The 26,480-nt window shown below is 45.0% G+C and overlaps 1 protein-coding gene across 1 annotated transcript in view; it reads right to left on the reverse strand.

The window, feature by feature from the left end:
• Nucleotides 1-26,480, reverse strand: part of ARHGAP39 (Rho GTPase activating protein 39) — a 422,273-nt gene that overhangs the window by 217,832 nt on the left and 177,961 nt on the right. The window lies entirely within an intron of this gene.

Below are 26,480 nucleotides of genomic sequence, written 5' to 3' on the forward strand. Positions count from 1 at the left end.
TAGGACGGAAGAATCCCATGCACCGCTACTGACTAGGGACCGAATGGCTCAGCAGCAGTTCTGCAGAAAAGGACCTAGGGGGTTACAGTGGACGAGAAGCTAGATATGAGTCAACAGTGTGCCCTTGTTGCCAAGAAGGCCAATGGCATTTTGAGATGTATAAGTAGGGGCATTGCCAGCAGATCGAGGGACGTGATCGTTCCCCTCTATTCGACATTGGTGAGGCCTCATCTAGAGTACTGTGTCCAGTTTTGGGCCCCACACTACTAGAAGGATGTGGAAAAATTGGAAAGAGTCCAGCGGAGGGCAACAAAAATGATTAGGGGACTGGAACACATGACTTATGAGGAGAGGCTGAGGGAACTGGGGATGTTTAGTCTACGGAAGAGAAGAATGAAGGGGGATTTGATAGCTGCTTTCAACTACCTGAAAGGGGGTTCCAAAGAGGATGGCTCTAGACTGTTCTCAGTGGAAGCTGATGACAGAACAAGAAGTAATGGTCTCAAGTTGCAGTGGGGGAGGTTTAGGTTGGATATTAGGAAAAACTTTCACTAGGAGGGTGGTGAAACACTGGAATGCGTTACCTAGGGAGGTGGTTGAATCTCCTTCCTTAAAAGTTTTTAAGGTCAGGCTTGACAAAGCCCTGGCTGGGATGATTTAATTGGGGATCGGTCCTGCTTTGAGCAGGGGGTTGGACTAGATGACCTCCTGAGGTCCCTTCCAACCCTGATATTCTATGATTCTATGATTAGTTGCATTTTACTTTTATTTTTCTTGTAACCTATTCCGACTTTTATGCCTCAATACTTGTATTCACTTAAAATTTCTCTCTTTGTAGTTAATTAACTTGTTTTGTTGTATTATCTAAACCAGCGTGTTTGAAGGGTTCAGGAAAATCCAATTTGGGATATCAGGATTTGTGCATACCATTTTGTTGCCCAGTCACCCACTTTTGAGAGATCCTTGTGTAGCTCTTCACAGTCTGCCTGGGACTTCGACTTCACTATCTTGTGTGGTTTTGTATCATCTGCAAATTTTGCTACCTCACTGTTTATGCCTTTTTCCAGATCATTTATGAATATGTTGAATAGGACTGGTCCCAGAACAGACCCCTGGGGGACACCACTATTTACCTCTCTTCATCCTGAAAACTGACCATTTATTCCTACTCTTTGTTTCCTATCTTTTAACCAGTTGCCAATCCATGAAAGGACCTTCCCTCTTATCCCGTGACTGCTTACTTTGCTTAATAGCCTTTGGTGAGGGACCTTGTCAAAGGCTTTCTGAAAATCTAAATACACTATATCAGGCGTGGGCAAACTTTTTGGGCCGAGGGCCACATCCGGGTGGGGAAATTGTATGCAGGGCCAGGGCAGGGGGCTGAGGTGTGGGAGGGAGTGCAGGGTGTGGGAGGGTGTGCAGTGTGCTGGAAGGGGCTCAGGGCAAGGGATTGGGTCAGAGGAGGGGTGCGGGGTGCACGAGGGGGCTCAGGAAAGGGGGTTGGGGTGCAGGAGGGGTGCGGAGTGCAGGAGGGGGCTCAGGACAGGGGTGCAGGAGGGGCGCGGACTGTGGGAGGGAGCTCAGGGCAGGGGGTTGAGGTGCACGGGGGTGCAAGGTGCAGGCAGGGGGCTTAGGGCAGGGAGTTGGGGGGCGGGTTGCAGGAGGGGTTCGGAGTGCAGGCTCCGGCCCAGAGCCACTTACCTAAAGCAACTCCAGGCTAGCAGTGGCATGCACCAGGGCCAGGGCAGGCTCCCTGCATGCTTGCCCTGGCCCCATTCCGCGCTGCTCTGGGAAGCAGCCAGCACCACATCCCTGCGCAGCTGGGGGGGGCGGGGGCCACAGGGCTCTGTGCGCTGTCCTTTCCACCCTTCCAGGTACCTCCCCTGAAGCTCCCATTGGCCGCGGTTCCCCGTTTCCGGCCAATAGGAGCTGTGGGGGGTGATGCCTGGAGGCAAGGGCAACCCATGGAGCCCTCTGCGTCCCCCTGCCTCCCGGGCCCCAGGGACATGGTGCTGGCCACTTCTGAGAGCGGCACGGGGCCTGCGGCACCATGGAGGGCAATCCCACAGGCCGGATCCAAAGCCCTGAGGGGCTGGATCCGGCCCGTGGCCCATAGTTTGCCCACCCCTGCACTATATCCATTGGATCACCCTTGTCCACGTGCTTGCTGACCCCCTCAAAGAATTCTAGTAGATTGGCGAGGCACAATTTCCTTTTACAAAAACCATGTTGTCTATTCCCCAACAAATTATGTTCATCTATGTGTCTGACAATTTTGTTCTTGACTATAGTTTCAACCAGTTTGCCCGGTACTGAAATCAGGCTTACCAGCCTGTAATTGCCGGGGTCACCTCTGGAGCCCTTTTTAAAAATTGGCATCACATTAGCTCTCCTCCAGTCATTTGGTACAGAAGCCGATTTAAATGAGAGGCTACAGACTGCAGTTAGTAGTCCTACAATTTCAAATCTGAGTTCCTTCAGAACTCTTGGGTGAATCCCATCTGGTCCTTGCAACTTATTACTGTTTAGTTTATCAGTTTGTTCCAAAACCTCCTCTAATGACACTCAATCTGGGGCAGTTCCTCAGATTTGTCGCCTAAAAAGAATGGGTCAGGTTTCAGAATCTCTCTCACATCCTCCACTGTGAAGACCAATGCAAAGAATTCATTTAATTTCTCCATAATGGCCTTATCATCCTTGAGTGCTCCTTTAGCATCTCAATCATCCAGTGGTCCCACTGGTTGTTTAGCAGGCTTCCCGCTTCTGATGTACTTAAACATTTTTTTTGCTATTACTATTTGCTATTATTAGTTCAGATTCCAGCTAGCCTGAACACTGCAGTGATCCCAATGAGGCAAAGTAGAGGAAAAGTTGTCTTTTTCTAAAATTTTGCAAACTGGGATTTTTGCATCAAATCACTATCACTCACAGTTTATTCAAAAATCTATCTTTGTCCAAGCAAGTTTTCTAAAACTGACAGATTGGCCAAAAGGTGTGATATGACTGGGAGTTGTCAGATGGTATGGCAACAAATAGCCTGATAGGTTCTATTGAGCTGAATACATGGGAAGGTAGCTCTTGGAGATATTTTTGCTAGTTATAGTGGGAGGGAGAGGAGGGAAGGGAAGGAGTGGAGGAGTGTTTGGAAGCTGAACTTACACCAGTAAAACTGGTTTTCTTCTTAACTCTGACTGGATGAAATTCACTGCAGAGAGAGCTGGAACAAACCACAGAAACAACTTAAACTCTCAAAATAGAATTTAAGGTCATGCCTAGGTCTAACGTAGATTCCTTGACAGGGGTGAATTTCACTTCTCTAACTAAAATAATTGCTTAGTGCAGAACTGTTCCTTACACATTATACCCCATGCAGTCAAGCAAAAGTATTACAGTGTCAAAATTACAGAAAACACCATTTCAGAATGAAAACTGGCCAATATTTAGGTGACAGCATAGACATGCCCTTAATCTATGATTGGTAGCAACACCAGTTTGACAGGACAGGGACCCACAGTTGATTCCATCCTGCCTAGGATACTAAGAGACACACAGCAGAACTTGAGGGCACAGGATTGTCTTGCAATGATTACAATCAATGAGTACTGGAATGAAAGACCATGGATGGCTGAAGAATGGCAGGTTTCCAGCTAATTGCCTGTAAAGCAGAGAAGCTGCTGAAGGACAGTGTTAACCTTAATGAATGCATAATGCCACAAAGGTCAGTGTTAACTTGGGTTACTGCCATATACAACCTGAAGCTCATATAACTGGTGACCGCTCATAATCCTGTCAAGCCTCAAACTAAGCAGGGACAGGCCATGCTAATGCTGGGAAAGACAGTTTGCAAGGAGACCCAGGCACTATAGGCATTAGCAGTGCTGGGGACGGAGTACACCCACCCAGCCTGGAGCTAGGGTCTGCTATGCCAGTGGATGGGTGACAATGTTGGAGTTATTACGGCTGATGAATAAAAATGCATTGCTTATCTGGAGGATCTCTGTGTGCTCTAAAAATTTTTCCTCCCTTGGTATTCTACTATTAATTGAATTGTCTCGTTAGCACTGACCCCACACTTGGTCATCTTTTCATGTACTGTGTGTATATACCTGCTACTGTATTTTCCACTCCATGCAGCTGATGAAGTGGGTTTTAACCCACGAAAGCTTATGCCCAAATAAATTTGTTCGTCTCTAAGGTGCCACAAGGACTCCTCGTTTTTTCTAAAAATACTGAGCATAACATGCTCCTGGGAGGTGGGTCAGGGTTAGTTTCCCTTCTTAGATGGTAAATTGAGGAAACAAAGATTATGTCAACTGCCCAAGTAGACAAGGATTCAGTGGCAGAGCCAGGAACAGAATTCAGGAGCCCTGACTCAATCCCCGGCTCTAGCCACTCCCCCAGTGAACCTCATTTGTGTTTATTACACAACCTTAATTCCACTTATTTCTGCAACTGAAGCTTTTCTAGCCACTACTACACCTCTGGATCCTCTGTCTAATCCAGTCTCGGCATTTTCCCACTGTTTTCATCCATTATGTGCCTTTGTTTGCTTTGATCCTATTGCCTGCTTTACACAGCTGATTGAATCAGCATTCAAGGGCTGTATCTGCTCTTCAGTTTCCCAGCAGCTGGCCTAAATTGTTTGCAGTTTGGTCTTCCCTTTGTGCCTTCTAACAAGCGTGGCATGGAGGGAGCAAGAGGCTACATTGATTGTAGGATTGAAAGTGGTGCCCAATTTATCTGTGTACCAGCTCAATTCATCTTTATTGAAAGTTAATTTGAAGAGGCCTAGGGTGACCATATTTCCCAAAGGGAAAACAGGACACTGTATGGGGTGTGGCCCAAGCCCTAGCCTCCCTTTCTGCACGGGGGGCAGGCAGGGCTTTGGCAAGCAGAAACACATACTAGACAGGGTGACCATATTTCCCAAAGGCTGGGGCTGGCATAGGTGCTCGCTTGAGCCCTGCCCGGCTACCTGCCTGAGCCCTGTCCCCCCTCGCCCCCATGTGGGTCTGGCATCGCCTCTCTCCCCCTCCCCACATTCCCCCACACCCCACTTTTTTTGACCAAAGCGGGCATTTGTCCCGTGTGCTCTTGCCAACTGATCAGGTTGGCCAAAGCAAACGGGACAAACACCCACTTTTGCCAAAAAAGTCAGGACGGCTGGGATAGGGCTTAAAAAAGGGACTGTCCCGGCCAGAGCAAGACAGATGGTCACCCTGCTTAAAGCCTAACCATGTTTGGGGCTGTGGAAGGATATCATCCCTTTAGACCATGGTTCTTGGAAGCATGAGAAGCCGTACTGTGCTCACAAAAGATCTACAGAGCTCTATCATTAATACATGTGGAGGATGTCAGGGCCAAATCTGTTCTTGTTATCTATATTACAATCGCACCCAGAGGGACCAATCAGGCTCCCGGTGTCCTGGGTGTTATACAAATATACATGAAGTCACAGGTCCTACTCCAAAGAATTTACAATCTAAGTCTAAAGGCAACACAAACAATTTAATGAAACAAGCAGGGAACTGTCTCAGGAGATAACTTCTGATTCTGCCACTGACTCCCTCTATGGCCTTGGGCAAATCACTTCACTTCTCAGTACCTTTATTTCCCTGACTGTAACACAGGGATAACAGACACATTCATAGTATGCCCCAGTGGAAGGTGCTACCAAAGTGCAGAGTATCACTATGGACAGAGGAAGGACCACACGGTGGAGAAGAGGATACTCTGCAGCTGACTACATGGAGAAAACAACAAGATGGACACACTTCAAACGCTCATACCAGATGTTAAGCAAAAGAGAAGAGTCCGTTGCAATGATACTCAGACCTCAGTGGTTCAGAAGCCAAATGAGTGATCAATATTACCCAAAAGAGCTACAGTACTGTGAATTCATTGCGTCATTTACTACAGTAGTATAAATGCAGATATAAACAGTGTGACGGGGGAAATACTCCATTTACGTATAATTCTCACAGCAAAGTAACTGAACAAGCATTATTATTTGACCATCTACAATTGGTTAATAACCTAGTAAAAACATCCTGATAGGTTAATAATAGGGCTGTCAAGCGATTTAAAAAAATTAATCACAATTAATCGCACAATTAAAAACATTAATTGCGCAATTAATCGCACTGTTAAACAATAATAGAATACCATTTATTTAAAGATTTTTTGATGTTTTCTACATTTTCAAATATATTGATTTCAGTTACAACACAGAATAAAAAGTGTACAGTGCTCACTTTATATTTATTTTTTATTACAAGTATTTGCACTATAAAAAAACAAAAGAAATAGTATTTTTCAATTCACCGAATACAAGTACTGTAGTGCAATCTCTTTACCATTAAAGTTGAACTTACAAATGTAGAATTAATTACAAAAAAACTGCATTCAAAAATAAAACAGTGTAAAATTTTAGAGCCTGCAAGTCCACTCAGTCCTACTTCTTATTCAGCCAATCACGAAGACAAATAAGATTGTTTACATTTGCAGGAGATAATGCTGCCTGCTTCTTGTTTACAATGTCCCCTGAAAGTGAGAACAGGTGTTTGCACGGCACTGTTGTAGCTGGCATTGCAAGGTATTTATGTGCCAGATGCGCTAAAGATTCATATGTCCCTTCATGTTTCAACCACCATTCCAGGGGACATATGTCCTTGCTGATGACAGGTTCTGCTCGATAACAACCCAAAGCAGTACGGACCAATGCATGTTCATTTTCATCATCTGAGTCAGATCCCACCAGCAGAGGGTTGATTTTCTTTTTTGGTGGTTCAGGTTCTATAGTTTCTGCATCGGAATGTTGTTCTTTTAAGACTTCTGAAAGCATGCTCCACACCCCGTCCCTCTCAGGTTTTGGAAGGCATTTCAGATTCTTAAACCTTGGGTCGGTTAGAAATCTCACATTGGTACCTTCTTTGCATTTTGTGAAATCTACAGTGAAAGTGTTCTTAAAACGAACATGTGCTGGGTCATCATCCGAGACTGCTAGAACACGAAATATATGGCAGAATGCGGGTAAAACACAGAGCAGGAGACATACAATTCTCCCCCAAGAAGTTCAGTGACAAATTTAATTGACGCATTATTTTTTTAGTCAGCGTCATCAGCATGGAAGCATCCCCTCTGTTATGGTTTTTAGCATTCTGGCACATAAATACCTTGCAATGCCAGCTACAAAAGTGCCATGCAAATGGCTGTTCTCACTTTCTGGTGACTTTGTAAATAAGAAGAGGGCAGCATTATCTCCTGTAAATGTAAACAAACTTGTTTGTCTTAGCGATTGGCTGAACAAGAAGTAGGACTGAGTGGACTTGTAGGCTCTGAAGTTTTATTTTATTTTGTTTTTGAGTGCAGGGATGTGATGTAAGCAGTGTCAGGATGAGCTCCACCCTGACATCTGGTGGTGAGGTGTGGCAAGTTGTGGAAAAGAACTTCAGGGGCCGATCTCATTTGCACAGGCACACCCACCCCGCATAGAATGAGGCCATAGCTGCCCAAAGGGTCACTTTGGCTGCTGTGGGATCCCCAATGTCTCTGTTATTGGGGCAGGAAGAATAAATTGTGATTACCCTGATTATGGGAACTGTGCTTGGAACTGTACTTGGCCTTTTGCTATGATGGAGGGACTCACCATCAACTAAGTAGCACTCGCAAGGCAAGGGTCATGGGTTTTAAGACTCTGTGAATTGAGAGAGGTTGGGGACAAGTATTAATACTTGGTGGCATGGGCCCCCTGGTGAGGGCCTTACATGCTAATTGCACTTCCTCCTCTCTCCATTGTGGAATATCAGAGCTAATTTTGATTCCATTAGGAGTCTAGTTACAGGCTGCTGAGCTCACTTTGGGCTAATGGTGCACCAGCACTGAGGCTCCCCTACTGCAAGCTGAAGTCACCAAAGAGCTGAACTGACTAAGAGCTGAAATCACTGAGCGTTGTGTTAAGCAGTGGGAGAGCCTGAAGATCTATTGTGGAGCAGTTTGCGGGACGGCTGGAGCGCCTTGTGGACAGGCTCGGGGAGCAGTTCGTAGGACAGCGGGAGCTGCTGGTGGGACGCAGAGCAGTTTGTGGACCGGCTGGTGGAGCAGTTTGTGGGACAGCGGGAGCTGCTTGTGGGCCGCGGAGCGGAGCTGAGTGAAGGAGTTCGTGGGGCGGCTGGCGGAGCGGAGCGGAGCGAAGGCCTATGGAGCTGTGGGGCGGTCAGCTTCAGATCATGTAAGGTGCCTCTTACCCCCGTCCCATCTCCACCCAGGTTGGGAGGTAAAGCTCCGCAGATAAACTTTCGAACTCTGGGGCTGCCCTGACCAGGGACAGAGACTTTTGGGTCATTGGACTTTTGGGACTTTGGGTGATTTGGGGTTGCTGGACTCAAGAACCAAAGGGAAAGGGCATGCCCCAATTTGCTTGGAGTGGGTTTTTTTGCTCACGGGTTGTGTTACGAATCCTGTTGGTGGTGTTTCCCCAACATAATGCCACATTGTTTCTCTCTGTTATTAAAAGGCTTTTTGCTACACTCAGACTATGTGCTTACGAGAGGGGAAGTATTGCCTCTTGGAGGCGCCCAGTGGGGGTGGTATATATTTGTCCCAGGTCACTGGGTGGGGGCTCGAGCCGGTTTGCATTGTGTTATTGGAATGGATCCCCTAGATATTGAACCAGGCCCTTGTTGCTGCCAACTCTGACGGGCAGAAGGGTTACATAACAAACAAAAAAATCTACATTTGTAAGTTGCACTTTCACGACAAAGAGATTGCACTACAGTACTTGTACAAGGTGAATTGAAAAATACTATTTATTTTATCATTTTTACAGTGCAAATATTTGTAATAAAAAATAATATACACTTCGAATTCAATTACAACACAGAATACAATATATCTGAAAATGTAGAAAAACATCCAAAATATTTAATACATTTCAATTGGTATTCTATTGTTTAACAGTGCATTAAAACTGCGAGTAATCGTGATTAATTTTTTTTAATCGCAATTAATTTTTTTGAGTTAATCGCATGAGTTACCTGTGATTAATCAACTGCCCTAGTTAATAATTAAATCACACAATATTTTAATAATTGGGGCTGTAAAGAGCCACAGAATACACAATAAAGAGCCACTTGTGGCTCGCGACCCTCACTCTGAGTATCACTTGTACATTACAAAATGGAATTAACTTCAAGATAGGGAGAGACCAGAGACCGAGGGTTTGTCTACACAGAACCATGGCTGTGAGTCTCAGAGTTAGGGTCAACGGACTCGGGCTCATGCTACTGAGCTAAAAACAGCAACATAGAGCTCAGGTTGGAGCTTGGGCTCTGAAACCAGGTGAGGGGTATCGGTCTCACAGCCCAAGTGGAAACGTCTACACTATATTTAGCCCTGTAGTGAAAGCCCCTTAAACCCAAGTCAGTTGACCTTGACTCAGACTCACTGCCAAAGGTATTTTTTGTTTACTTTCCCCCAGTGTAGATGTATCCATAGTGTCCTTAAATATCTGATCAGTACAGAATCAGAGTTTTATTTACCTTGGTATCTAGGGTTGCCAACTCTGACTGAAGCTATTCTGGAAGATTGTTTCCCCCGCAACATGACATAATGTCTTTAATTGTACTGAATCTAATAAAATCTCCCAGATTGCTTTCAATAGTCACCTGGAGATCGATGCGGATTCCTGTAGACTGCCAGCCAATCTGGGAGGGTTGGCAACCCTAATCTACTGTAAAGTATGATGACAGCAGTGTTCCCAGGATAATAGTTCTTAACCCATGCCTAGCACCTGTCACCCCAGGATCTCATAGGTTTGGTATTCTCCCCTTTTTAAGGACAGGGAAGCCGACACAGATAGCCTTGCGAAAACATGAATCATCTAACCCAAGTACACAAGCCATTGGCAGAATCAGGAATAGATCACGGGTCTCTGAACCCCAATCTGCTTTCTAACCCCTGTAACAACCCCTCACTGCCTCCCTTGTCACCCTACAATGAAACTTCCATCAACTCCACAAGTGGGAAAGGCTACCACTAGCCAAATGAGGACAAGATCATTCGGTTTCTTTAAACCACCAGCTTCCGATGTTCCAGCAGCTGTGTGTACTTACTAACTACCGGAAGTTTAACTATTGCTTAGTTTCTTCCGAGCCAGTCTGAACTCAGAAGTACCACAGCAGGTGCCGTGATCTCAAACCACAAAGGCAGGACCGACGAACACCAGTTATTCCTCATGCAATATAGCAGTAGGGGCAAAGAGCTAAGAGCCAGAGATTTGTTTGGTACTTCTGAAACAAGACTTGATGAATTAATGAGAGATTTATAGAACTAGCAAGAGCAGGGAAAACAATTAGGCAATGCAAGTTCTGTCCTTCCTACAGTACATCATACAAAGCGCTACCAATGCACCTAAACCCTAACCAGCAGCCCCTTCTCTGACGATATTCTAGACCTGTCCCCTGGACCCAACCTAACAGCTCTGCTAATACCTCTCAATCCTGACCTACCCACTCCTCCCCTGGCAGTTCCAGTCCAGGACCCGCACCAAGCTCTGCAAAGACAATGCAGTCTTTCCTAGTGACACCACTGCTACTCTAACACAAGGTAATTCAAACACTGAGTGAGTTTTGAATGATCATAGAATCAGAAATATATGGCTAGAAGAGACCTTGAGAGGTCATCTAGTCCAGTCCAGCTCCCTCGCCTCCAAGGCAGTACAAAATAAACCTAGACTACCCCTGACATGTGTCTAAACTGTTCTTAAAAAACTCCAATGATGAGAATTCCACAGCCACCCTTGGAAGCCTATTCCAGTGTGCTTAGCTATCCTTAGAGTGTTTTCCCTAATATCTAACCTAAAACTCCCTTGCTGCAGATTCAGCCAATTACTTCTTGTCCTACCTTCAGAGGACATGGAGGATAACTGATCCTCATCCTCTTTAACAACCCCCAACCTAACTGAAGACTTAGCAGGTCTCCCCTCAGGCTTCTTCTCTCAAGAATAAACATTCCCAGGGTTTTGTTTGTTAAACCTTTTCTCATAGGTCAGGTTTTCTAAACCTTTTTATTTATTTATTTTTGCTGTCCTCTACTCTCTCTTGAACTTGTCCACATCCTTCTTAAAGTGTGGTACACAAAACTGGGCATAGTACTCCAACTAAGACCTCACCAGTGCCGAGGCACAGTTACCTCCTGTATCTTAGATACAATATTCCTATTAAGAAAAGGAGTACTTGTGGCACCTTAGAGATTAACCAATTTATTTGAGCATAAGCTTATGCATCCGATGAAGTGAGCTGTAGCTCACGAAAGCTCATGCTCAAATAAATTGGTTAGTTTCTAAGGTGCTACAAGTCCTCCTTTTCTTTTTGCGAATACAGACTAACACGGCTGTTACTCTGAATCCATAATAATAACAATAATAGCCTTTTTCACAACTGTATTACATTGTTGACTCATTCAATTTGTGATCCACTATAATCCCAAAATCCTTTACAAAAGTACCACCACCTAGCCAGTTATCCCCGATTTTGTATATGTACATTTGATTTTTCCTTCCTAAGTGAAGTACTTTGCATTTGTCTTTATTGAATTTCATCTTGTTGATTTCAGACCAACTGTCCAATTTATGAAGCTGTTTCTGAATTCTAATCCTGTCCTCCAAAGTGCTTGTAACACCTCCCGGGTTGGTGTTATTTGCAAATTTTAAAAGTATACTCTCTACTCCATTATCCAAGTCATTAATGAAAATATTGAATACTATCAGACCCAGGGCAGACTCCTGCAGAAATCACTAGATACACCCTCCCAGTTTTAGAGTGAGCACTTGAGAACTACTGAGTATGATTTTACCAACAGTTGGGCATCCACTTTACAGTAATTTTATCTAGACCATGTTTCTCCGGATTTGCTTATGAGAATGTCATGCGGGACTGCACCAAAAGCCTTACTAAAAATCAAGATACATCAGATCTATGGCCTTCCCCCATCCACAAGGTCTGTAACCCTGTCAAAGAAGGAAACTAGGTTGGTTTGGCATTATTTATTCTTGACAACTCCATGCTGGCCATTATTTGTCACCCTATTATCCTCTAGGTGCTTACAAATTGATTGTTTAATAATTTGTTCCAGCTTCTTTCTAAGTATTGAAGTTAGGTTGGCTGATCCATAATTCTCTTCATGCCTCTTTCTAAAAATAGATTTTATGATAGAGGACTGGAGAAGGGCAAAGACCTCAACCGTCTACCCTGAATTCTTGAAAATAGTCATTAATGGTTCTGAGATTACTTAAGAAACTAGCTAAAACACTCTAGGGTGAATTTCATCAGGCCCTGCTGACTTAAATACATCTAACTTACCTAAATATTCTTTAACCTGTTCTTTCCCTAGTCTGCCTTGTGTTCCTTCCCCCTTCTCGTTGATATCAACAGTTTAAACATCTGATCACAATCAACTTTTTAAGTGAAGATTGAGGCAGTAGGCATTAAACATCTTAGCCTTCTTAGTGTTGTCCGTTATTAGCTCCCCTTCCCTGCCAAGTAATGGACCTACACTTGCCCATGTCTTTCTCTTGATCCTAATGTATTTATAGAACCTGTTCTTATAGACTTATGTCCTTTGCTGTAACTCATTTTGTGCCTTAGCCTTTCTGATTTTTCATAAATTCATAGATTCCTAGGCCAGAAGGGACCGTTGTGATCAACTAGGGTGATGTTCTGTATAACACAGGCTAGAGAACTTCCCTAAAATAACTCCTTACGCAGATATGTTAGAAAAAATGGATTTAAAAATTGTCAGTGATGGAGAATCTACCATCACCCTTGGTAAATTGTTCCAATGGTTAATTATCCTCACTGTTAAAAATTTACACCTTATTTCCAGTCTGAATTTGTCTAGCTTTAACTTCCAGCCATCAGATCATATTATATCTCTGTATGCTAGTTTGACAAGCCCATTAGCAAAATTTTGCTTCTCATGTAGGTATTTATATTAGGGCTGTCAAGCAATTAAAAAAAATAATAGTGATTAATCACGCTATTAATCATGCTGTTAAACAATAATAGAATACCATTTATTTAAAGATTTTTGGATGTTTTCTACATTTTCAAATATATTGATTTCAATTACAACACAGAATACAAAGTGTATGGTGCTTACTTTATATTTATTTTTTATTACAAATATTTGCACTGTAAAAAAACAAAAGAGATAGTATTTTTCAATTCACCTAATACAAGTACTGTAGTGTAATCTCTTTATCATGAAAGTTGAACTTACAAATGTATAATTATATGCAAAAAAAAAAGTACATTCAAAAATAAAACAATGTAAAAGTTTAGAGCCTACAAATCCACTCAAATCCTACTTCTTGTTCAGCCAATCCTTCAGACAAACAAACTTGTTTATATTTATGGGAGATAATGCTGCCTGCTTGGTGTTTACAATGTCACCTGAAAGTGAGAATAGGCATTCTCATGGCACTGTTGTAGCCAGCGTTGCAAAATATTTACATACCAGATGCGGTAAAGATTCATATGTCCCTTCATGCTTCTGCCACCATTCCAGAGAACATGCTTCCATGCTGATGATGGGTTCTGCTTGATAACAATCCAAAGCAGTGTGGACCAACGCATATTCATTTTCATCATCTGAGTAAGATACCACCAACAGAAGGTTGATTTCATAGGTGCCGACTCTGTGGGTGCTCCAGGGCTGGAGCACCCATGGGGAAAAATTGGTGGGCAGCTCCCTGCCCTGCCTCCCCCGCCCCAGCTCACCTCCGCTCCGCCTCCTCCTCTGAGCACACCATGTTCCCACTTCTCCCCCTAGCTCCCAGCACTTGACGCCGCGAAAGCGGGGGAAGAGGAGGAATGTGGTGCGCTCCAGGGAGAGGTGGGGCCGGGGCGGGGATTTGGGGAAGGAGTTCAATAGGGGCAGGAAGGAGGCGGAGCTGGGATGGGGACTTTGGGGAAGGGGTTAGAATGGGGGCGGGGCCAGGGGCGAGCACCACTGGAACCGGGAAAAGTTGGCACCTATGGTTGATTTTCTTTTTTGGTGGTTTGGGTTCTGTAGTTTCCACAGCAGAGTGTTGCTCTTTTCAGACTTCTGAAATTTTCCCTACACAAACAGCATTTTGTTTTAATTTACATGAGAATGAAACTACTGCCCCAAAGTTGAAACGCCCACATTTTTCTGTCAGATATTCAAATTTAAAGTCTTAGCTGCCCACAGACAAGAGATCAGATTTTTTCTTCCCAGCCTTTTTGCTATACAGTAAGATTAAAGTCACAAAAAGGACAGGAGGACTTGTGGCACCTTAGAGACTAACAAATTTATTTGAGCATAAGCTTTCGTGAGCTACAGCTCACTTCATCGGATGCATAGAATGGAACATATAGTAAGAAGATATATATATACATACAGAGAAGGTGGAAGTTGCCATACAAACTGAGGCCACTCAGTAAAAGACTTAAGGATGGCAATTTTGCAGCAGAAAATCTTCAAAAACAGACTCCAACGAGAAACTGCTGAGCTTGAATTAATATTCAAACTAGATACCATGAACTTGGGTTTGAACAGAGACTGGGAGTGAAAGGGTCATTACATATATTGAATCTAGTTCCCTGTGTTAAGTATCCTCACACCTTCTTGTCAACTGTCTAAATGAGCCATTTTGATTATCACTACAAAAGCTTTTTTCTCCTGCTGATAATAGCTCATCTTAATTAATTAGCTTCTTACAGTTTGTATGGCAACTTCCACCTTCTCTGTATGTGTGTGTGTATATAGATATATAGATATATATATCTTCTTACTATATTCTATGCATCCGATGAAGTGGGCTATAGCCCACGAAAGCTCATGCTCTAATAAATGGGTTAGTCTCTAAGGTGCCACAAGTCCTCCTGTTCTTTTTGCAGATACAGACTAACACGGCTGCTACTCTGAAACCTATTAAAATCACAGAATCACAAGCTGGAGCTGGAGATGGAAAAGACCCATAAGTAGTTCGCTCCAAACGGTATGTTTTCCAATTCCAGTTATAAAGGTCCCAAATAACGAAGCTTCCATCCCTCTGGGGATTATTCCATAGCTGCATAGACTGAGAACAACAATGACAAACCTGTCAGCCCTTCTCTTCAGTTTCTCAGTCACACACATGGATTTTTAATCCTCCTGTAATCTTGCCTCTCAGGACTCAACTTGCATTAAACCCAAATCTGTTCATTATTTCTGAAGAAACCAGACAACAGATTTGCCTTTACGTTTTTAAGCATCAGGAAGGAAAACACTTATTACGAGAACATCTTGAGAGCCAGTCTAATTCACAGTCATAAACTGCAAAGTCAGTGTACTAAGGAGCTGGATGAACCAAACAGCTGGTGGGCAGAGTGTCAAGTTCTGGACTCTACCACATGCAAGACAACTGGAATAATCAATGAGATGTTCTTGCAGGCAGGTGCCCCAGCAGCCATCAGCAGGGCTAACAAATGCTTGGGATACGTGCGTCTTTGGCATAGTTTAGTATTGGAGGTTGCAGACTATGCACCCCTTAAAACAATGCCTGTTGTGAACTGCAGCTCCAAGCCGCCCAAGATTGCAGCCACTCTCAGGCTCAAGAAGGGGTCAAGCAAAAGTATGCTCTGCACTGAAGGATTGCTCAAGTGGAGCCAATACTGCTCAGCCTTTTGGACTCTCAGATGGTGGTAAGGACCATACAATACTGGATAAGCTTTAGTGTGAGGGGAAAGAAGATCAGAGAGACAGCACCACATGGGTTTGCCAAGCCCCTGCCCTCCATTCCATTGTCCTTTGGCAGTGTGTTACCACACGACCGAGTGGAAGACCAGCTGGCAGATATAGTGTCTTAGTCTGTACCATGAAAAGTCCCTACATCCCTGGCCCAGGGGCTGTGGCAGCTACGGGATGGAACCATGAGCCCCTGCTTCTTCTTTGCTCCCTGCATAGGGAGGACTCCCTGAACTGGCTTCCATCACCCCACCCTCTCAAGCCTGGCTTCAATGGGAACTGAATTCACAGCCCCACAGCCACATGGAAGCATTCTAGCCCTTGGCACCACAGCATTATCAGCTCCATGCAGAGATATAAGAAGAGGTTGGCAGCACAAGATCAGCAGCAGTGGTATTCACATAGGCCAGTCACTGAGCATACCCAGAGACCTGGGCTAACAGCAGGGAGGTAGGTTGGTAAATATCCCTTTAGGCAGCAGTTACACTCTCTGTTGGCAAGGGACTTGGCAAGCTGGTGATGTCCTGAGGACACAAGCAGCATCACAGCAAACTGAGCAACAATTCTGCTGGAAGCTGGTAAACTTCATCCACAACTAAATGTTCTCTCTACTCTTCTGAGCTGGTAGAAAGGTGTATGCCTAGCTTCCTAAGCAGTCGTGTGGCTGGCAGTCCACAGAGACAGTGTTGTTTGTTGGCCAGAGAAGGGGATAATGTCAGGATTCCTGGAATCTATCCCCAACTCACTGTCCACATGTTTATACCTCTCCATTCTAACCATCGCCCATTAAGTGATATCACAACACTAACTACAATGGAATGAAATTTAAAAGGGAACATTTAGGCAAGGAAACCTCCCTTACCATGAGATGAACCAGACGTTGAAAGAGAACGGCTGCAGCCCCATCTCTTGGGTCATCTATAGGCTAGTTTGGGCAGAACACTCCGCAGGGAACCATCCTGCAATTGGCCTTGAAGGATGAGCTGGAAGAGCTAATTCATTTGATTGGCCTTTTATTTTGATTCTATCAAGTATTTAAGATGGAGGCCAAGAACCAAGAGTTTATTCACTCTGAGTTATACAACAGAAACAAAGAGCACCCAGCCCACACTAGTCCCCTTGAGAGTCGATTTAAAATTATACTGTCTACACTAAAGTAAGCAGACAGCTTGATTACTTCCGGAACAGAATTGCCTACGTAATGGAATGAAGGTTCTGTTTTAAGGTCAAGGTCTTTTGTTCCTGAGAAATTCCCAGGAGAGTAATACCTCGGGTGCCCTGGTGTACACACTATGACATACACTGCAACCCATATCTTCTTACGACGATGCACAATGCGTCCTATGGATTGCAAGATTCTGGGTTGTAATTGCAGAGCTCAGCCCTGCAGTTTTAACACTTTCCTTACAGCCACAGACAAAGCCTGGGCTCCCAGTGCAGTAAAAAAAGGGAGAGTTAGCACACCCTATGCAGTTTTGAATCACTGCCAATAAGAAACCAGAAGAGAGGCAGCTGCTTATTAAGACAGAAGATGAATTCAACTACATGAGCAGGTGAGCTGGAGCATTCTGAGCTAGACAGATTAGTTCTACCATGTTTTAAACAGACTCCACTCCCTACCAGTCAATCAAGGGAGCACAATGGAAGCATTACATCAGACCAATAAATCAGCTTAATGTATAGGGCTAGCAGTTTCTCAGATCTGATTAACCCTTTCTTGACAAATCTGCCCCACAGATGTACAAGGAGTTCAGCCCTTTGGATTGTTACAGGGCGTGGAAGAGAAGAAATGCTCTCAGGGCCCCTGGGATCATCTAAAGATCCAGGCTCAAGGGGCCACAACAAGCTGCTTTATGTTCAACCCAGTAAGAATAAAAAGAGTTAAATACAAGGCTGATTATTGCAATTGGCCATCTTGACAAGCATTAAGATGCAAGGGCTCTCCTACAAATGCCATCTAGACACAAAGTGAGACATCATCCCCTTAATGACACCCACTAATCATAATCTGCTGTATTAGAAAACCATCCTCCCAGCAAATTATCAGAGGGCTGCCCTGATCCTGTTCCACCACAAAGGCAGAGAATTCCAGCCAGCTCCCTTCACATTCTTTCCAAGGATCCTGCTGCAGGGCCTGGGGTAGCCTTCGGCCTACGTTAGGAAGCTGGACACCTAGGATGCCACATGGGTGGGAAAGTTGCTGAGACAGGACATGGGCAGCCACTATCACTTCCCAACAGGCTAGTCTTAGACCATGGAGTTTCTGCCCAATCCTGGGGGTACCAGTTTCTATCTCATCAAGTGACTGGTTGCCTTTGGATCTTGAATGTGTCCTAAAATCCTTTGTGCAAACTGTCATGACACCCTGCTTTGGAGCACATCTGCAAAGGATTCTGGGAATGGTGTGCCCACTGCAGAGAACGGACACCATTCAGAGGAATGGATGTCTGAGGCAGGGGACACCAAGTGGGTTGTTGAGTGAGGTGGAAGAAGGGAGCAGTGATTTGTTGGGGACTGTGACCCTTCTTTGTCAAGGTTGTCAGCATGCCTAGGGTTGTCTCTGACAGTACAAAAAGAAAAGGAGGACTTGTGGCACCTTAGAGACTAACCATTTTATTAGAGCATAAGCTTTCGTGAGCTACAGCTCACTTCATCAGATGCACTCAGTGGAAAATACAGTGGGGAGATTTATATACACAGAGAACATGAAACAATGGGTGTGTATATAGATCTCCCCACTGTATTTTCCACTGAATGCATCCGATGAAGTGAGCTGTAGCTCACGAAAGCTTATGCTCAAATAAATTGGTTAGTCTCTAAGGTGCCACAAGTCCTCCTTTTCTTTTTGCGAATACAGACTAACACGGCTGCTACTCTGAAATCTGGCAGTACAGTACATGATTCTCATAGCAGATAGCTTTGAAGCCTCAGACTCGTCCACACACGCTAGCCAGAAGTAAAGGACAAGGGAGAGAACACAGTGCATGGATGCCAGAATGGGGGTGCACTGGGGGCATTTAACTGCACACCCTGCAGAATGGCAGGTGGAGAGTGGCACTTTCAAATTGGCAACCTACAGCCCTCTGCCCTCCACCATGCATCCTCTTCCCAGAAGACTGCAGCAGCAACATTCAGAACAGCAAGGCAAGGTAGACCCAGGGGAAAGCTAGGAAGCCTTCACTATGTATAAGGCCCTACCAAATTCATGGTCCATTTTGGTCAATTTCACGGTCATAGGATATTAAAAATCATAAATTTCGTGATTTCAGCTATTGAAATCTGAAATTTCCCAGTGTTGTAATTGTACGGGTCTTGACCCAAAAAGGAGTTGTGGGGAGAAGGGGAGGGGTCACAAGGGTATTGTAGGGGGGGTTGCAGTACGGCTACCCTTACTTCTGTGCTGCTGCTGGCGGCGATGCTGCCTTCAGAGCTGGGCAGCTGGAGAGCGGCGTCTGCTGGCTGGGAGCCCGGCTCTGAAGGCAGAGCCGCCATCAGCAGCAGCACAGAAGTCAGGATGGCCTGGTGTGCTATTTCCACCCTTACTTCTGCACCGCTGCCTGCAGAGCTGGGCCCTCAGTCAGCAGCTGCCGCTCTCCAGCCACCCAACTCTGAAGGCAGCAGCGCAGAAGTAAAGGTGACATGCTATGGTATCGCCACCCTTACTTCTGCACTGCTGCTGGCAGGGCACTGCCTGCAGAGCTGGGAACTCGGCCAACAGCGACCGCTCTCCAGCCGCCCAGCTCTGAAGGCAGCAGCGCAGAAGTAAAGGTGGCAATACCGTGACCTCCCTAAAATAACCTTGTGACCCCCCTGCAACTCCCTTTTGGGCCAGGACCCCCAATTCGAGAAACGCTGGTCTCCCCCATGAAATCTGTATCGTATAGGGTACAAGCACACAAAAGACCAGATTTCATGGGGGGAGACCAGATTTCACGGCACGTGACTCATTTTTCATGGCCATGAATTTGGTAGGGCCCTAACTATGTACACTCACACCTCAAACCCCTTCACTAGCCTCCCTCATCTCTTAACTCTGCCCAAGCCACAAAGCTGGCCCACTCCACATACCCTCCCTATCACGAGTCCTGGAACCCGTGATCAGGCTTCCTCCCTCTCCACTAACGCTCTTCTCACACTTCTTCCCCAAGACTTGCAACCCCTATTCTTCCCTTCTCCGCCATGGGGCACGTGCATGAAAGCATACGTGTGGGTGTGTGCACTCAAAGGCGTAAGGAAAAGACAAAGGAGAGAGAACAAAAATATTAGGCCAGTGCCAACCTCCAAGAAACATCAGCCATGCAGCAAGAGCTCAGCCTCATTGGTATGACATGTCCTTTGTCCCCGTTCCCAAGCTGCAGTCTGTCCACATACATCCTACCTCTTCATTTACCTTTCAAGCTCTTCAGGGCAAGAACCTTGTCTTATTTATCTGTGCAGCACCAAGATAAATAATGCCAATGCAGGTTAATGCTAATGCGCCATTTATGGTGCTAATGCAGGATTTGGGAGGGTTGGGGGAGGAGATGCCTCATGCTCCCCCACTCTCAATATTCAATGTCTTAGCCCCCCCCCCCCCCCCCCAGGCACTAGTCCTGCCCTGCAGATAATGCTTTGTTTTGGCTCTATTCGGATATTGAATCCCTGCCCTACAGTAACTGCTCAGGAGCGTTTTATGAATGGATGCTGCCTGGGATTTGCAAGCTGCTGAATATAATAAGGTGGATTCTCTGAGGCTAAATGATTGTGGGGGCAGCTTTGATGAAAGCACACGCAGCAAATGCATGTGGAGAGCTCAGCTGCAGTGCAGGGGGGGATTCTGCAAGCCAGGCAGCGACATGCGTTCCTCAAGCTGGGGCAGGATTTAGCCTTTAAAGCTTTATCTAGCCTTGCTCTGGTCCATTTTAGTCATGTGTTCAAGGTCTGTGTGTGTGAGCATGCTGGAGAGGCAGGAGGAAGATCAGGGAGATCTTCCCCAACCACTCTCAAAACCCCTTTCTCTGGCCAAGCGACTGCTGCACATGGACCCCCATCTGGTGATTACTCAGAGGGGTTATCTGAGCGTGATATGGAGCACTGTCTCCTCGCCAGCGACCGAACCCACTGCCTCCTGACACAGCCCAGGGAGGTGACTTCTGAGCTGGCTCTGTGTTGCCGGGCTGTGCCCAAGCACAACAGCCATTCTGTGTCATGATTCTGTGGGTTCTGCTCACCCTCCTTTGTTCCCAGCAGTGCTCTAGGCCAGAGCTCTCTCCTTGTTTCCTTATAGCCCATGTATTGCCTTTCACAGTGCCTTGCAGCACCTTGCCCAAGATTTTCAGCAATGCCTAGCGAGACTGGCTCCCTCCGTTTTTGGGGAGCCCAAGCTGAGATACCTTAAATCCAGGAGGGGGGTTGATTTTATAAAGCACCAAACACCTGCCCCTGAAAATCAGGCCCTTTAAATGTGTCAATTTGGGCACCCAAAAACCACTAGGCATGGCTGAAAGTCCAGGCTCTAACTTTCACCCTTGATGGCAAGAGAACAGTTTGCACAGAAGCCAAAGGCCACATAGCTACACTTTAATGGGGGGTTAGCCATACCCTCAAAAGAAGCTCCCACTTTTATTATAGGAGCTCTTCTCTCCTGACTGCACACAGAGGCCCACACTAAAGGACACCTCTGCCTGGTTCCTCCAGAAAATAATCCACTCTTAGCTAATTAAACAAACAGGGGGCTTGAAGCTGCTAATTAGCTTCCCATCTGGCACAGATCTGGGGGAGGTAGGGGTAGTCTGCGTTTTACAGCCAATAAAGCTGAGAGGGGAAAGAACTGGAAGTCTCTCTCTCTAGCAAAGCTTGTACTAAGGCAAACAGACCATGTGTGCTAACCACAATGAAATTTCATCTTTTAATTGCTTGGTTGCTGGAAAAGGCCCCACATGAAAGGAAGAGAAAGCACAGGCAGCTGTTGCAAGATGTGTTGCTGGCATGCGTAAGGCAGACAAGGCACTCTACATGCTAGCAAAAAGAAAAGGAGGACTTGTGGCACCTTAGAGGCTAACAAATTTATCTGAGTATAAGCTTTCGTGAGCTACAGCTCACTTCATCGGATGCATTCAGTGGAAAATATAGTGGGGAGATTTTATATACACAGAGAACATGAAACAATGGGTGTTACCATACACACTGTAACAAGTGATCAGGAAAGGTGAGCTATTACCAGCTGGGGGGGACCTTTTGTAGTGATAATCAAGGTGGGCCATTTCCAGCAGTTTACAGGAACAGCAGAAGGGGAAATAAACAAGGGGAAATAGTTTTACTTTGTGTAATGACACATCCACTCCCAGTCTTTATTCAAGCCTAAGTTAATTGTATCCAGTTTTCAAATTAATTCCAATTCTGGTTGGAGTCTGTTTTTGAAGTTTTTTTTGTTGAAGAACTGCCACTTTTAGGTCTGTAATCGAGTGACCAAAGAGATTGAAGTGTTCTCTGACTGGTTTTTGAATGTTATAATTCTTGACGTCTGCCACATCACATCACATCAGCCACACTATCAGAGGCTCGTTCACCTGCACATCTACCAATGTGATATATGCCATCATGTGCCAGCAATGCCCCTCTGCCATGTACATTGGCCAAACTGGACAGTCTCGACATAAAAGAAGAAATGGACACAAATCAGACATCAAGAATTATAACATTCAAAAACCAGTCAGAGAACACTTCAATCTCTCTGGTCACTCGATTACAGACCTAAAAGTGGCAATTCTTCAACAAAAAAACTTCAAAAACAGACTCCAACGAGAGACTGCTGAATTGGAATTAATTTGCAAACTGGATACAATTAATTTAGGCTTGAATAGAGACTGGGAGTGGATGGGTCATTATACAAAGTAAAACTATTTCCCCTTGTTTATTTCCCCTCCTACTGTTCTTGTAAACTGCTGGAAATGGCCCACCTTGATTATCACTACAAAAAGTTCACCTCCCTCGCCCCCGCCGCTCTCCTGCTGGTAATAGCCCACCTTTTCTGGTCAATCTTGTTACAGTCTGTATGGTAAAACCCATTGTTTCATGTTCTCTGTGTATATAAAATCTCCCCACTATATTTTCCACTGTATGCATCCGATGAAGTGAGCTGTAGCTCATGAAAGCTTATGCTCAGATAAATGTGTTAGTCTCTTAGGTGCCACAAGCACTCCTTTTTTTTTTACAGATACAGACTAACACGGCTGCTACTCTGAAACCTGTCTACATGCTAGCAGTAAGGCTGCACCTCCTGACTGGTGGGAGGGGGGCATTCGCCGACTTGCTGATGGAGTTGCTGTCACTGAGAGAACCTACATTTTCTCTTCTATCTTATTGGAGCTTGTATCCAGTGTGATAATCCAGCAGGCAAAGGGTCAGAATTGATCAGCATCAAATCACTGTCCTGCTTGCTCTGTCCTGTTTACAGAAATAGCTGCTCACAAAACAAATCAAAGAGTCTGAGTTACCTCTCCAGCCTTTTTTGGCTTTGCTCAGTCACTCACCTGGATGGATACTGAATGAGTATTCCCACTGCTACCTGCAAACTAAAAGAGTGACCATGTGGTCTACTGGGCCAACCATGGGCCTGAGAGCCAGGCACCCCTGAGTTTAATACCAGCTGGAACAATGATATAGAACTTGGGCAAATCACTTCCCCTGTTAGTTTCCTCATCTGAAAAATGGGCATGCAACTTACTCAGCTCACGGAGGAAGGCTCTGAGGAATGGTTGTTATTAGGCTGGCCAAGCTCACCCACTACCTTCACATACAGCACTTTGCAGGTGCATATAAGAGAACACAGGAAGGGGCTCTACCAGGGCTATACAAGAATATTAAGGTAATTCAATGGTATAGGGTTACAATATAAAAAGTCATTGCCATTTGCGTTGGGAAGTCTGATCTCTTACTTTTAGGAAGTTTGTTTTTCATCCCATGGTCCAAATGGAGATTTATTTTGACAGGCCAGATAGTCAGTGTAAAAGAATTCCTCTTGCAAGATCAGTGCAGAAGAAACTAAGTTACAGGGCTAGCAGAGTAGACAGTTGAAAGGAGATATTTATAGCTGGCTATGCAGGCTGAAAGTTACCAACTCAGCCTCTGCAGGCTTCTCAGCCAGCTCTCACCACCACATCAGCCCTGCCAACAGCCATCAAATCACACAAGCAAGAACCTCTTCAATGGGCAGATTTTGACTATTAATCATGTCAGAATGGATGAGTCACTAACCAGGGACCATGCTGGTCTAAGGGTAGCTTCATGCAGGGAGCTCCAGCTCATCTTAAACTGAGGCCAAATTACAGCAGAGCACCTGAGGCTGCCCGTCACAGTGACCAGTACTGTCTCGGTTTCCTTGTGCTTCTCCTGTTGCCTCTTGTCTTATACTTAGATTGTAGTCTGCAGTGTATAGCTGTGTCGGCCCCAGGACATAAAAGAGATAAGGTGGGTGAAGGACTATCTTTTACTGCACCTATTTCTGTTGGTGAAAGAGATGTGCTTTCAAGCTCACACAGAGCTCTTCTTCAGACTTTTCCCAGACCTGAAGAGCAGGTCTGTGTGTGCTTTAAAGTGCGTCCTTTCACCAACAGAAGTTGGCCCAATAAAAGATATTACCTCACCCCCCTTGTCTCACTCACATTGTAAGGCATTTGGAGCAGGCATTGTCTGTCTGTTCTGTGTTTGTACAGTGCCTAGCACAATGGCGTCCTGGTTCATGACTGAAGCTCCCAGGGGATACCACAATACAAATCATAAATAAGAATAAATAGTAACAATCCATGCTTTTACCAAAGCACCATGTGGACCCCTTAAGATAGGGCACTGCTGTGATGAGCCCTGGCCCCAGTTCAAATCTTAAGTGTCTCAAATGTCCAAAGTGGGTGAAAGGCGAAGAGAATATCAATTCAGCCTCTATACATTTTACAGAACAAATGTTGCTGAAGAATCATAGACGACCCTTCCACACAGTCCTAGACACTCAAAATACCAAATATTTGGCAGGATATGCGTGTACTCTGTTACTCAGTGGTATTCCTCCAGCAGGGCAGGTAGCATTTTAAGGATCTGAAACTAACTGGGGAAAAATGTTCATCACAAACAGTGGGTCTAAATGCTAGTCGGAAATAAAAACTGAAGTGATTGCAATTGGTGCATTAACCTCTCCTTAATTTCTGGAGCCTACAGATGTCCCATTAGGAGCTCACACACTGTGAATGTTAATCAAGGCTCAGAGGAACACTGAACTGAACAATCCTTGAAGCTCATATCCAAGCCGGAAATCTGACACCCACTAACCAACAGCGCTAACATCCTTAAGAGATACATTAATGTAAGCATGATGATCTGGAGAACTGCTTCTCTGACAGTCAGACAGCACATCAGAGCTCGATCCCACTTTCCTGTGAACTGTAATGTTGTGACTGAAATCAGGCATGTTGCTTGTGCCATCTGGACAGCAAGTCCATGTGAGAGAGGCCTCAGGTTTGATATTAGATAAAACGGTTCCATTAGAGAAAACTGATGTCCAAGTATTATCTTCTGGATTACTTTGGACTCTGCCAGTCACAAGGAAGAGAAAATCCTACCATCCCCAATTTGGATAGACAGCTCTAGAGAACAGACTGGGACAGACCACTCTGGCCTTATCTACACTAAGAGGGGAAGTGCTGCAGTAAGCCATTGCTTAGAACGCCTTGAACTTTCATTATGCGTACAAACACCATCTGTCAACATGCAATGACTACGTAGAGCATTTCACAAGTCAGCCTGTAATGGAAGTATGTGGGTTATCTGAACGCATATAGTCTTCAACAGTTTCTGCCTAGAGCAACCAGGAAGCCATCAATGCTATAACTGTTGTGATTTAGCAATATTACCCAACTCCATCTCCTAATGCAGTGCATTGTGTTTGGAGAACAAAAAATGCACTGGTTCAACCACAGTTCTAAGGTGCACTGTGTGCAGAAGTGCTAGACACTCTTACGATGGGTTGTCTCTTCTTAAAGCTAGGATTGACGTTATGCATTGTTATCTTCCCTTCCCCCAGGTGAAGCCTCCAACTCCTCTGCCTGTAGAGATTGAGGAGGCATGGTGGCAGAAAATCTGTGCCTGAAACCAACTGAACTTTCTGATGAAACAGACAACCCAAATAAACAAACACCTACAGCCCCAAACAAAACCTCAGAAAGCCAACAAAAACTGGCCGCAAGGTGGACAAATGATGCGATGGCTGTTCTTACCAGATCCTGGCAAGCTGCAGGCTCACAGAGAAGGCAGCGGTGACTGACAGCGCTCCAGACTGCTGGAGCCTGCATGATTCCTGAAATGGGTCCCCATTTTCCTCTTGATGTGAGAGTCCCATTAGCCTTACAGGGCTTTGTGAGCAGCAAGCAGAGAATATGGAGGTGGGGTTTTCCCCCTCTGTTTTTTTAATATCTAGTTTTACCATTAATGAGAAATCAAAGCAAATATTGATAATTTGTTATACAAAATCCTTATGTAAGCAGTTGAGCATATTTCAAAAGACAAGATTACAGCACAGAAGAAACAGACCTGCAGCCTTCTGTCTGAAGTATAATTTTTATAACCTCCGAAATGCACACAGAATAATCACTCCCATAAATGAATATTTGCTACTGTCTTATCCAGCCCATGTTCAGCAGGAAAGATACCTAAAGAAATCAAACACACTGGCAAGGCAGCAGGGTCTAAAGGATTGAGAACAA

The sequence above is a fragment of the Lepidochelys olivacea genome, assembly GCF_965140295.1.
Source record: "Lepidochelys olivacea isolate rLepOli2 genome assembly, chromosome: 2".
In the NCBI taxonomy this organism is placed as follows: Eukaryota; Metazoa; Chordata; order Testudines; family Cheloniidae; genus Lepidochelys; species Lepidochelys olivacea.